The sequence below is a fragment of the Myxocyprinus asiaticus genome, chromosome 25 (genome assembly GCF_019703515.2).
Source record: "Myxocyprinus asiaticus isolate MX2 ecotype Aquarium Trade chromosome 25, UBuf_Myxa_2, whole genome shotgun sequence".
Taxonomy (NCBI): Eukaryota; Metazoa; Chordata; class Actinopteri; order Cypriniformes; family Catostomidae; genus Myxocyprinus; species Myxocyprinus asiaticus.
This window is the reverse complement of record NC_059368.1, coordinates 14081405-14095978: the sequence shown is the minus strand read 5'-3', so window position 1 is coordinate 14095978 and position 14574 is coordinate 14081405. Positions and strand designations below refer to the sequence as shown.

General features: G+C 38.1%; 1 protein-coding gene across 1 annotated transcript in view; it reads left to right on the top strand.

Annotated features, from left to right (window-relative positions):
- The first annotated feature begins 612 nt into the window (after nucleotides 1-612).
- LOC127416387 (influenza virus NS1A-binding protein homolog A-like) overlaps nucleotides 613-14574 on the top strand; it is a 30871-nt gene continuing 16909 nt past the window's right edge. Inside the window, exon 1 of the mRNA XM_051655726.1 lies at nucleotides 613-795. The gene's annotated coding sequence lies outside the window, so the exon portion shown is untranslated. The remainder of the gene's footprint in view (nucleotides 796-14574) is intronic.

The following is a 14574-nucleotide window of genomic DNA, read 5'->3' as shown; positions in this document are numbered from 1 at the left end:
GTCACTGGCATTGTGCGGTCAGTGAATTACACTTGCTGGCAGTTACAGAAAGGGCAGCTTACTTGTCGTGCTGAGCTGATCCATGATCCAATTAAGATTTACAACGCTGGCTGAGGCAGAATAAGTCTTACCTGGACAGGAGAGTGGTGATAATGAGGAATATTTGGCTCTGACGTCACATACGTTCCTGCCATCACAGGAGATGCTAAGCTCCCTTCTCGCATGTGTAGAGATAAAGGAATATGTAATATGGGTATACTGGATGTCTAGAAAGCCATAATTAGGACACTTGATTATCATTTGAGGCCTTATGCAAAGACTCACTGACAAGTGACCAAATATATAGGCTAAAATGACCCTCACCACACAATATGCAAGGAAGAACTAACAATAGCTATGTAATTTCTAAAGCATAACAGAAATGTGGAGTAAAAATACTGGTAAATTCCGTCATAGTTTCAAAGTAGACTACTTTTATCAGCCATTTGCCCCCGACTAAAGGCTTAGACTTTAACACCCCCCGCACGCCCACACCCACACCCACCACCGTTGGTACTTTTCCGCAGGCGGAGCTCTAGTCCTACGTCATGCACGATACAGCCCTGTGGCTTTTGTTAAGCGCGTGATTCAGCGTCGCTGTCAAGCTCCCGCACACTGATCCGTGACGAGACCCGGAGCGAAAGGACCGTACGAACGCTGAAACGTACCACATCTATTGCTTCCGCAATATCCATAATCAACAGCTTTGAATTGACCTTAAATATGTCTACCATTATCTACTGTCAAACAGATCAGGTAAGACTTTATCTTGGCGAACCAATCAGTGATGTGTGACGCTGCGCGCGCGCTGCAGTCCTCCTAGGATTCAATAATTCACTGGTCTTAACAGCCACATCAGTAAATATGATTTGCTTGTATATATGTCGTTTTGTTTTAAACGCCTAGACACTTGTTTGTACTCACGCGAGTGCCTTATGTTGCACTGTAACGGGCTGTAACCTGCCGTATTCGTTTCTTGATAACCGCGTGCGTTTCTTTCATTAGAGAGAGAGAGAGAGAGAGAGAGAGATTGTGTTTAATGCAGTGTGATTGCACTGTCAAACTGAGATTTTAATATTCTCTGCTAACAGTCATATCCAGCTTCGAATGGTATTGATTGTTACCGTTATCAGCGTATCAGCGTTGATTGGAACACTGATCTAATAATCTGCCTATATATTAGCATTGATAAGAATAGGAAAACGTACATAATACATTATAATACACTGAAGCAATTTCTGGCAAAAAAAATAAATAAAAAAAAATGCATGCGTCTCGGGCGTAACTTAGTGTCTAGAGTAGCTAAAAAGCTGGTCTCATATTGAATCAGCAAATTCTCTGCTGTACCTTTGAGCTCATGAATGGCTTGTAGCCTTGCACAGTAGTGATAAACTTAAGCAGAATCTGCGTAAAATGTGCAGAAAAGGCAATGGGTGAGCAAGGAAAGTGACTGCGGTTTAAAACGAAAATAAATTACGTAACGTACAAATCTGAACGGTTGTGTAAGATCGTGAGATGCTGTGGAACAAGCTCGGAGGAATTTATATCATAAAAATGATATGCAGATGTGCTCTACAGTTTTCTGAGCTGCATTTCCAGGAGTTACATAACTCTGAAAATCTGTGATTTCTTCTTTCTTAATCTAAACTAACAGACACTGCAGCATAAACCCACAGTCTGATGTAAGAGCTAATGTAATTTAAAACGGAACACTTAATTACAGAGATGGAATGAAAAATGGAAACGATTCACATCATCACTGCTCCATCATAGTAATTACAGTTCATTTTTTTTAAAGTCTGTTTTTTTAACTCATTTGTAAATTAATAGACTACAGTAAGCAGTCAAAGGGCAGCTTTTTGAGAGTTCAAGGGATGTTATTATCATCCTAGCTATGACTTATTTTTCTATATACCTCACTAATGAAACACTAGTCTTTGTGAAGAAAGGTTAATGGGAGAACACAATTTAAGGAGTGAGCTTACAGAGCAACCGCCTGAACTACCGCATGATGCTGGAAAATCAAATAATTCTGCACTACGTGTGGAAAGAATATTTATAAAACAGTCATACAAAATGTCTCCTACTGATCGCAGCACACAAATAAGGAAGAAAGATTGAGGAATGACAAGGCAGTACACAGCTGAGCACTTCTCTTCCGGTTAGAAAAGATGAGCTGCTGATACTTTCTTTTCTTTGGATTTGTCAATATGCTGAGAATGTGTCTTAAGTCTTTGCCAACAAAACAGCCAGTAAGTAACAGCCTCTTATCTCTCGCTCTTTAGTGTTGACTGAGGAATCTTCACAAAGTATTGAAATACACAAGCAAAGGCTTCGTAGTTTGAGGAGTACGCCATTTGCTGCGCACATTTCCCTTACAAATGAAGCATTGCGCCACCAAATAGGCCATCCATAGGCAGATGTGGTGTTATGGAACAGAAACGGATTCGAGGGAAGTGAAATCGCTGCTTCCTGTGAGTGTAAATGGGATTATGAAATAATGCATGACTGGAGTTTATGCGTGTACAACACAGTATACATTAAATGTTCTGTGGGAATAGGAACACAATGTCAGGTTGTGGATGATAATATCACATGGGTATGATGGATTCATATGTTGGGGGAAAAAAACAGTACTTAAATTAAGACTAGTAAAATCCCTACAGGGCAAGGCCCTATACTTTTTACTTGGTTGTAGAGGTAGTCCTAATACTTAAGATTATAGTTAAATTTTTTTCATTTTTTTTTTTTCACTTAAAAACTAGAGGTCGACCGATAGTGGATTTTACTGATACGATATCTAAGTTGGGTAGTACCTGCCAATAACCGATTAATCAACCGATAGTTTTTAAAATTGATACTGAATGAAAAAATAACACTCAAAGTAAAAGTGCTGAACTTTATTACAAAAATAAACAGTACTGACTGAACCATGAAAATGTATTGTACTTTTTTTTTTTTTTTTTTTTTGTAATGGAATAAATATATAAATATTAATATTTGTGAACTAATATTTGAATTTTAAAGATTTTTAAATTGATGTTGTTTCCTTAGTCCACATAAACCATTCAGCACTGTTATATTATTGCATAGAACATTTCTATCCTGGCTGTTATAAAAGAGCATTTAATTTTCAGCTAATGTGCATAAAATAAATAAATAAAAAGGTTTAGTCGGTCCATATTCTCAAATGTTAAGTCAAAAGTAAAATGAGGGGGGAAAACGCTTCAATAGACAGTTCACATGGTGTTACACTTGCACTGATTCCTACTACTCCAGACTCAAGTTTCATAATGACAGCGAAACACCACATTGTTTTTTATTCAGTACAGTTGTATGTAGAGTAGCAATATTCACAGATAGCAGTGGTATTCGGCTGAACTCGGTGGTGAAGCGGCTCAAACTATGAGCCTAGGCCAGGGGCTGTTTAAACAGATGGAACACAACAGACTGGAACCGAACGCAAGGATCTCGAGACACATATTTCCAAGTTGAACATCTTTCCTGACAAAGATTTAAACAATTTAGCGCAAGAATGTGATCAATCTGAAGTCATCGTATTACAGTGAGGATAAAAAAAAATTGAATTGAAATCAGATACGTTTCTGATTTGTTTATACATTTCTCTCAGATGCATGAAGATATTAATTTGCTTTCTCATGTCACTAGCTTTAAGTATGCAACTTAGCCGGCTATCAAATGCATAAATGTGACCAGCTGGATATAAACTAATGCAAATAGATGGTAATAGATGGTAACAGTCATGACATTTAAACATTTGGGTAGGACTTGCGTGTATTTTTGCCACATTGTTCTAACCGCTTGAGGTAGCTTTAATGTTAGCGTCCTCTTAGCCTTGTTGGCAAACATACTGCAGTTCTCTACTAATGCAGCATCTAGTCAACAAATTAATTACTTTATAATGATATGACAATGTTTACTGTAGTGTACTGTATACATACCTTTTCGTTGTTGATGTTTTAAATCTGCATCTGAAGTGTTCCGCTTCATGCAGAGTGTAGTCTCACGTGCCAAAGCAAACACCACAAGGCATCAGTGAAGTGATTTCACCTCTAGAGGCCACTCTCATACTGTATAATGACAGCGGACCCCTCCAAGCCGATCCAGCACCAGACGCATAGGGAAAAACTATCGGTGTGGATTTTGTCCAATAACAGATAGTTCCAGAAATCTATTATCGTTGCCGATTAATCAGCAAAACCGATATATCGGTCAGCCTCTACTTATAACTGTACAAACAGGACAAAAAGAAATTTCATGGCATATGCTTAGTCTATAAAAAATATAAACATTTATGAAAAATCATGAAAATGTATTATTATTGTACTTATGGGGACAAATTTCTTATCCTTCACTCAAAAATATGGCCATTTCAAAATGTGCTCATGCGCATTTTAGAGAATCGCTGCTCGAACGATACAACTCTATTTTACAATCTTGTCTGAATAATTTACAATACACCTATACAAAAACCTACGACCAGTTCTGTGGTTAATGCCCCCACACATTCCACGAAAGCTGATTGGCCAGAACGCCTAGCCCGAGTGACACTATTGGCCACATCAAGGGTCCATTAACACGCCTCACATCTCTAACCACATTTCACGCACAATGAGACTTGCCTTGCTTGCATCATTCTGAGCCCAGATCATTTCTCAGCCCTTCACCCAAGTGTACTGAAAAGCCAAAAATAGGTCGGTAGGGCCTGTTCATTATTTTCCCACCTACATGACAAAAGATGCAATTTCTGTTCTGCATCAAAACACACATACTGGTTTCAATGAACCACACCGGCCACTCTTTTCTTAACCTTGACAAATCAAACTGCCCGTGCTGGTTTTCCCTCATAGTATATCGTGTTCGGTGGCCTTTGCATGTTTTTGCACACCTTTAGAGACTAGGGCTGTCACAATTATGAAATTTTGGTTTTAGGGCTATGTCGATTAATTGTCTCTTTAAGGCAGGGGTGTCAAACTCAGTTCCTGGAGGGCCGCAGCCCTGCAGAGTTTAGTTCCAGCCCTGCTCTAAAATGCCTCGTAATCTTCAAGCACTCCTGAAGACCTTGATTAGCTGCTTCAGGTGTGTTTAATTAAGGTTGGAGCTAAACTCTGCTGGACTGTGGCCCTCCAGGAACCGAGTTTGACACCCCTGCTTTAAGGGCTTTCAGGATTAATTGTCATAAATTTTCATGTTTCTTAAGGTGTGCTTTTTTCTGCATATTTTTTTTTGACAATCGTCAGCCAAATTTCATAATCGTAACAGCACTAGCCCAACAATTTAAATTCTGTCATTATTTAATCACCCTCATGTTGTTACAATACCATATGGGCTTGCTTGCTTCCGTGGAACACAAAGAAATGTTATTCAGAATGACTTGCTCTGTTACCATTCACTTTCATTGAAAAAAAAAAAGCAATAAAAGTGAATGCTAAAATATTGCCTAATATCTCATGTGGTCATTCGGTTTTGGAACAACATGAGGATGAGTAAATGATAAAAGGATTAACTATCCCTTTAAAATCATGGTCAAAGTCATGGGCTTGATTCCCAGGGAACACGCATACTGATTAAATTTATATCTGTAATGCGCTGCATGTAGTTTTGTGTTTGGAAAATTAATAAATGTAAATGTTTGAAAGCCTGCGAGAGTGTCACTTAATGAAGTAAATTCAAATTGTTTACAGATTTGGCGGAGATCCCAGAATAAAAGTGTGACTTGAAAAAAAAATAAAAAGGGAGTCTCATGACAGAGACTAATGCCTAACTACATCCATGCATACACACATACAGCCAGTGGTCATGGGATCATAGACTGGTAGAACTATATAAGATTGCATGCAAGGAACCCGTTGAACACATTCAGCCCCAGTTTCTTTTCTTTTTTTCTTTTTTCTTTTTTTTTTTTTTGCATGGCCTTAAGCGATGCAGTAATTTTGTTGCTCAATCCGGGTTATCTGTTGAGTGCTTCCACAGAATCAATAGAACAACTTTTGCAGTGTGTTTTGCCTCCCTCCAACCCATCCTCTCCTCTTTCCCTCTTGTCTCACTGTCTGTCCCACGCTTACTGACTGAGCATGCTGTTTACTGCATGCCAGTGGGGACAAAAGAATTACACACACAAAAAGGTCTTTCTGAGTTGTTTTCTGCCACCACGCATTTCAACAACTGCCCATCTTTTTATCATTTTACCCTTGGATCTGTCAATTATTGTCTGGGGATGCTGTGGTTGTCAGCACACAATGGGGAGATTTGTGAGTTGGTCTAAAGCTGCAGAGTCACCGTAGGCGTTATCTGCTCTTTGACCTGTGAGTGCCCTGGTTTAAAGTATCAGATCCTGATTCCACTCCAAGTGGACCAACCGCTCTCAGGTTAAGGTCACCAGCTTGTGGACACCAGTGGACAGTTCAGACTTTTTAATAAGTGGAAAAAGTCACGTTTGAAATGAATGTATTATTAAGCATTTTTGACCTTTTGAAAAGCTTGTTTGACAGGAAATAGTTTGGTTTAACATTGAGATTTGTGGAATAAACTTCCACATGTGGCTTAGTTGTCGCGTTTCTTTCATGAAACATAAAAATAATTTGAGAAACTGTTATACACGATTATTTAAAGCAAATTCTCCTGTTTAAAACAAACCCCAAAACACTGTGATGCTATGTGTAGATTCTGAGATATTGTAATCTTCACGGAGCGCGTTTGACATCAGAACTGGTGAAAGGAAGTCGGGTGGCTGCTCCTGGGTCTTAGTGCCTGCCAAATGCAACCTCTGTCTGTGCAACTTATACAGAGATGCAATTTATCTGTTTTTTTTTTTTTTCTTTTCTCTCAACAATGTGATTTTCTTTTTTTTTTTTTTTTGACCAGGTGTGACTTTATTTCCGGTAAAATACGGTACTGCAACATTATGTCTGGCAGCCCAGTCAACAAATGGGTCTAAAATCCTTCTCATTACAGTATATTAAAGCCAGCGTCTCACTAGACGGATCAGAACAACTTGGTTTTGGGCCAAGGGTGTCACACACCTACCGAATGTTGTGCTTGAGGTCTCGCTCTCTTCAGTCAGAGGTCTGTCTTATACACCCCAATTCCAGATGGTGGAGACAAACCGGCTTGCTCCCTCTGAATTTCTTTCTGCTTCCCTGTCACGTGGAGATCGGTGAAAAAAAACAACATGAATACCATGTGAACGTAAAAGTAACATACTGAATTAGGATGCGATTCATTAAGTAACTTTGTCCTGCATATGTGTGTGATTGTATATTTATCCCCTTCGGGGCAGGCAGTGGACAGTGTATGCCCAAATGCAGCTTCAGTGAGAAAATTAGTTGCATTCAATAAACAGAATGTCCAGGTTTTTTTTGTTTTGTCATTTATCATAATTTTAGCGTATGAATGTCGTGGTGTCGCGCCTAGTGTGGAAAGACTCCAGCGATAAGCAATCTGTCTGATCGCGTTGCAACTGGTTAGTGTTATGCTTGAAATTGTTTCTCGCATGCCACGTCAAGAAGAGCCTGTCTGTGGTTTCTCTTTAGGTAAATGAAGGCCAAGGCATTTCAGATGACGTTTAAAAAAACAAAACTCTTATGGAGGTTAGAGCTGAGCAAGATTATCTATAGGGAACTACTCCCTGTTTGGCACATTTGCTTGGCACATTTGCACTGGCTGAGGCTGAAGTGGATGTGAGTGGAAAAATACCAGCAGCTTTTCATGTAAAGCATGAGGATTCCACACACTGTAGCTTGTTTGTTTTCATTTAGCTTTTTTCCATCTCCACCCAGCTGTAGCCCTAATTGAAGGAATGTGATAAATCCATCAAAATTCCTGAGTGATTTGTTGGGTAAGAAACCATCCAACCCCCATCCATTTCCACCCTTCAAATTGGGCCATCTTCTGGCTGAAATTACTTGGAAAATTACTTGGAAAAGACTTTTAGAAATTTCTGGAAGCATATGAGTGTGATTAAGAGGTTAGCTGCCATGTGGTTAACAGGAGGAGAATAGAGAGAATTTGTATGCAAAGTGGTAGAAAGGGTGAGCAGGGCTTGACCACAGGGGGGTTGCTTGGGAGGGTCTGAAAAGTGTGTGTTGATATAAGTCTATATGAGACCATTTCATGTCTGTGCTGCAAGAGTTAAGGCTGATCCCGATTAAAGCATGTGTGTCAACTCTATGAAAGATATCAGTACCGGAAAGCTGGGTCAGTCTCTGATAGGCAGCATCTCTGCCCTAGAGTGGCACATAAACTCTGTACACCGTGTTATGACATTTCATCTGTGTTTGTTTGTTTGTTCCACATCAGTATTAGTTTGATTGTGTTGAGGGTCACTGCATGTGGTACAGTGTTCTAGAAATTGCCATCGATTTGCTGATGTAATCATTGTACCAGAAATAATCCCACTATGTGTTGTCATCATGATAACCCCTAGTTTGCTTGTTCCAAGGAAGTCTATAATACCTGGAGAAAGCTATCCATTAGCATTGTTAATCTCATAAATTACTGACGAAAATGCTAGTTGATAAAGGGTTTTTAGATTACGCCAACGAAAACTAGAACAAAAAGGCGCATCGTGATGACAATGCAGTTTTAATTAAAACGTACAGTTGATGAAAATATGACTTAAAAATAGCGTAAAATATTAACAATGTAATAACCTTTTTTTAAATTTGAAAACTTTTTTGACACATATGAGAAAATTATTGATTACATTTAAAGGTGCTATATGTAAGATTGACAACAAGCATTTGAAATGGGTACTGAAGTCCAAACTCAAAATTTTGGAGAGTTGTCTGCCCGCTCCAGACTCGAAGCTCATGCGGGTTGCCAGAATGTTGACATGCAAATTAGCCAACTCAGCATCCGTTTTAAAGGATTTCTGGGCTTTAAGCTGTCTCCATCTTCCAAAGGCATCTCCAGTATTTATCCTTGTTTTACTATGCCTCTGGTCATGGTGGTTTTTAGACGGATGGCGAGGCTTTTTAGGTCAGGTAGAATCCGTTATCTCTGATCCAGTTCGTTTGCTGGCTTCCATGGCTGCAGCACGCAGTGTTGTTTGCCTGTAAACTTGTTCAAATCTGACAACCCGGCGGTGTCGAAATACTACAACATAAACATAAATTCCGGCCCAGAATGGAAACTTCAAAAGTAGAATATACTGGCTGTAGCATTGTTATAGGAGAAGCCAGTATTTCAATTTAGCATGTTTCCTAATTCTCTAATGACATTTTATGGTCATTTTATGATTTAGTACAGTAAAAATATTACATATAGCACCTATAAAGGACATTATCATCAAAAGACAAAAATTATTACTAAAAGAAACTGGAAAAATTAGCACAATGGTAGTTGCTCGGCTGGTGCAGGACGCTTGGAAGTACACAATTTGAAATCTGTTATCTTTGCTCATGGGCCCCAATTCTGCATTCCTATTAAAGTTGGATGTTGGATATTGCTACTTGACATCTCCGATCTCCAGTTAGTTGAGGATTTCTGCACAAGTTTCCAAGTTGGAAGTCAGACTTCAAGGGGCGTTCCATTGCACTTTTCCAAGTAGGAAGTTCCTACTTCCGACTTTACGTATTGAATGGAATGTAGCGTCAGTTCCACATACAGGTTTTTTTTTTAGTTTTTTTTATTAGCTGAAAATGCCATGTGACTAATCACTCTGCAGGAAAATGACAATGCTGATTGACAAATGACACCAAGTCCTTCACTATACTGAGCTGAGACAAGTCTGTTTCGTGCATTTGAGAGCGCTCCAAAAAATCAGTGATGGACCTTATTCACATTAGTGCCATGCCATCTTTAATTTTTAACTGGAATGAAAACAAGGAAGTGAGGGAAAGGTTTACCATCTCTTCAATGTCACGATTATGAAATTTGGCTGACGATTAATTGTCAAACAAATATTTGCGATTGTTACGATTAATTGTCTGTTTAAGGGCTGTGACAATTAATTGTCATATGAATTGTCATTTTTTTTAAGGTGTGCTTTTTTTCTGTTTATGTGTAATTTTTTACATATTTAACTTTAAATATATAAATCAAATAATAAAATAGGGATAAACTATGATTTCCTTTTAAGGCTTTAAAAAATATGAATGACAAATTATGTTTTAAAATAAAAATATTTCTAAAAATATGTCTTTCTTTTTGGTCAACTTTAGTTTTGTTTTTTTGAACTCGTATATTTTATAATTTTTTAAAATAAAAATACAATATTTTATTATATTTATATTATATTATGCAATAGTAAAATATTTGTTTCCTAAATTCTTCACTTTCACACGTTATTTTAATGATCTAATTAAACCTAAAAGCCCTTATTTGTCATGTAGCAAAACCTTTTGAGATTTTGTTTCATAATTTTATCACTCCACAGAAATAGAGTAAGCATGTGTCTCCTCCACTTTGTCACTGCATGTAATTAACGAAGTGTGTATGAACCAGGAACATTTGTCATTACACAATCGTTTAAAGTGAAACTGGACCACTTTGCGTTCATTATGAAAGTTTATACTTGTTTGTTTATATTTTCGCGGGAATTTGGCAGGAGCCTCTGCTGACAGCGCGCGCATCAGAGTGCTTCACTCGCTCTTCAGGACAGGAGCTGGTTGACCTCCACGGTGCGGCTTTGACAGCGACGCTCTGACTCGGAGTTCAACTGAATGACACACAAACTTGTCGTTCATGGCATTATGGTGATTTGTGAATTACACAGTATAGTCGCTTAAAATTCCCTTATTTGGGCATTAAAATGTGATTGGAATTTGAATGCCCAATAATCGCGATTGTCTCAAATAACCATGGTCAGATCAAATAACCGCAATTAGATGGTTATTTAATAATTGAGACAGGCCTAGGCACGCATGTTATAAAGTTGTCTAAAGCTCCTGGATCCCAACTGAGTTTCCACAACTTGTGTTGTCTGGGCTTTTTTTTTTGGTCTACTGAATGTTCTTGGAAAGATATTTTTTCAATATTTTGTCTGTGGAAAGATCCAAAAACACAATCAGCAGTACAGCCCTTTAAAGAGACTGTACGTCTATACCTCACAGCCATGTTGAAATCAAAAATGCCACCGCTGTGGGGGCCTGGGTAGCTCAGCAAGACGCTGACTACCACCCCTGGAGTAGCAAGTTCGAATCCAGGGGTTAACCTCCTCGTGGTCACTATAATGTGGTTCTCGCTCTCAGTTGGGCGTGTGGTGAGTTGTGCGTGGATGCCACGGAGAATAGCGTGAGCCTCCACACGCACTAGGTCTCCAAGGTAACGCACTTAACAAGCTATGTTATAAGATGCGTGGATTGATATCTCAGATGCGGAGGCAACTGAGATTTGTCCTCCGCCACCCGGATTGAGGCGAGTCACTACGCCACCATGAGGATTTAGGATTTGGGCATTCCAAATTGGGAAAGAAAAAAAAAAGCCGCTGTGTGAGTAAGGTCTATGGCATCTACTGCAACATTTTGAAATATTTTATTTTTCTTGCATATAAATGTTTTCACGTCTACTCTTTACATGACTGCAAATGAATAAAGATACTTTTTGTAGCAGACGGTGTAGTTGGCATCTTCCAGCAGGTCCTAACTTGACCATCCAAACTAGTAGGGCTGGACAGTTATGACAAAAATCATAATTGTCAATTATTGCCCTTGATATTGTAATCGCGATTACGAATGTTGTTTAAAAGATCACGAAGGCAATAGGGTTGAAACGATTAGTCAACGTTATCGACAATAAAAAAAAATTCTCTACCAAAATTTTTGTTGACTAATAATAGTTTGATTTCATTTAACATAACATGAGATCAGATAAAACTCAAATGATGGCACACAAGAGCAGCACTGCAGCTCGTGCCTGATTGAGGAGAGGAAGAATTACACAGCTCACAGTCCAGATGCACTCTAAACTTTCCAAACAGCTTCAGGTGATGTAGATTGCAAAGTATGCGGAAATCATACAAAATAAGTAAATACAGAAGCACTCTCGTTGTGAAATAAGCGGAGCCGGAGCTGTTGCTCCACTGAAGCAAAACTTGCGTGCCGTGTGTCTTTAAAGGAAACACCTCAGCGTTACATCTTTAATGCAGTTATATTTAATCCGTTATAGCTTTATTAAAGTTAAAATAATTAAGGAAGCAGTTCATGTAAATAACTACAAACTCCGAAACTGGTATTTCTCTGTGTGGTCAGCGCCTCTTCTCTGAGTTGCACGAATGTCCCGATCTAAGGGGGAGAGATTGAAACTGCACCGGCTGATGCACACTCCGTTGCGGGGACATGCTTAATGCAGCTAGATTATAACGTGATGGCTTACGACTTATTGAATCATAATATATGTCACTGTGCATTTCTTATCATGAAGAAAATTGACAATACGCAGCTTTATTAATAATTTTTTTTTTTGGTGAGTTAAAGATGGATTGAAGAGAACAGAAAGGTGAGAGAGGGTAGTCTTCACCCCATTATACACTGAAACTAAATATGTTTTTGATTTGTTTTGTCTTGTTTTCCAATATAAATATCTAAAACTCATTTAAAACAATGTACAATTACTTTAGGGCAGAAGTATAACCAAGTAAAAAAAAAAATACACTTATATACAAAATACACTTATTTTAGATACATTCTCTTAAAGCAAGTCTAAATATCTTATGTTGCTTCTCAAGTAAATGTATCTTTTTTTTTAAGGATTTTAGACCATTTTAAATGGAAAACAAGACAAAAACACTTGATTACAACAGGATTTTTTGCATTACATTTTTTTACTTAAAGTGTATAAAAAAAAATATTTTCCCTTTAATTCAGTGAATGTCATTTAGAGGTATTCTTAATATATGATCTTGTCCTCTATTGTTAGCAAGCATGTTTAATACAACCTTTTAAGCTGGGGCACAAGCCGAATAGTTGGTTGAGAGCTAATGATTGATCGTTGCAATAATCGCAGAATAGTCCAATAATCGTTTTAATCGTTAGTCGATTATCAAAATAATCGTTAGTTGCAGCCCTAGTAGGCAACTGTGCGTTTCTTTGGAGTAGCAGATTTCAATGGTGGATATATGAGCTGCGCTCGACTTTAAGCATTAAATACTCTTAAATACAAAACAAAGTTGCCGTTTGGATTTAAGACGTGTTATGATCTGGGGTTGCTTCAGTTGGTCAGGTCTAGGCTCAGCAACGGTATGCGGCAACAAAATTAAGTCAGCTGACTAACTGAAAGTACTGAATGACCAGGTTATCCCATCAATGGATTTTTTTTTTTTTTTTTTCTGACGGCATGGGCATATTCCAGGATGGCAATGCCAAGATTCATCTGGCTCAAATTGTGAAAGAGTGGTTCAGGGAGCATGAGGAATCATTTTCACACATGAATTGGCCTCCACAGAGTCCAGACCTTAAACCCATTGAAAGTCTTTGGAATGTGCTGAAGAAGACTTTACGGAGTGGTTCGACTTTCCCATCGTCAATACAAGATCTCAGACAAAAATTAATGCAACTCTGGCTGGAAATAAATGTTGTGGCATTGCATAAGGTTGTCAAAACAATGCCATGACGAATGCATGCATAAAGCTAAAGGCGGTCCATCGAAATATTAGAGTATGCAACTTTTCTTTTCTTTTTTTTTTTGGCCAGGCAATGTATTGTAATACTGTTTGTTAATGTTAGGCCTAATAAAAGTTTTTTTTAAATGGAAATCTATTGTATAGAAAAAATGAAATGGAATTATTGCTAAATTACTGTTTAAATTATTGGTCCACATACTGTAAATAATATGAAATAGTCAATATTCAAACTTATTACCAGCCGATTTAAACTGACCAACTTACATACTGTGTTCAGTAAGCGCTGTGGTTTGCAAGACGGGTGTCCATTCATCCTTTAGATCTTCAATAGTGATATTGTTCATGTAAGATCATCATTAGATCATATTTGGCCTCAGCGATTGCACTTTGGACATTAAAAACAGCCATTTGCGATCAGAGTTTGTGCGTAAATCTACCAATAGCAGCTGCGTGGCTAATGGGTCTTATTACAGCAGATGTGATAACAATGACAGTGATTTGTGAAATATGCCATTCATGCCATATTCTTAATGTTGGCTACAACTCCAAAACAAGCTTAGGACAGTTAAGCTTAATTACATTATTGCTATTTTCTACGAATCAAATTCACACTGGCCTACTTATTAACATGACAAAACTAAACTGTTATTCAATTTTTAATAAATTGTACATAGAAATCGAGCAACACGACAAACTCTCCCATTTGCTTTTGTTCTACAGCTTCTTTTTGAGTGTCAGGTGATTGTTTCTTCAGTATACATTTTCATATGCCACCATGAACAGAGGTGAAACATAAAGCAAGCATCTGAGCATCAGACTGTTTAAAACTTGTGCACTAGGATCAGTTGTCGTTACTGACAGGACGGAGGACTAATTTAAGCATCTCTGATTGGCCATTGCTGTTTCATTGCTCAACGGACATGTCTGTGACTGGTTAGAATACTCAACCGCTT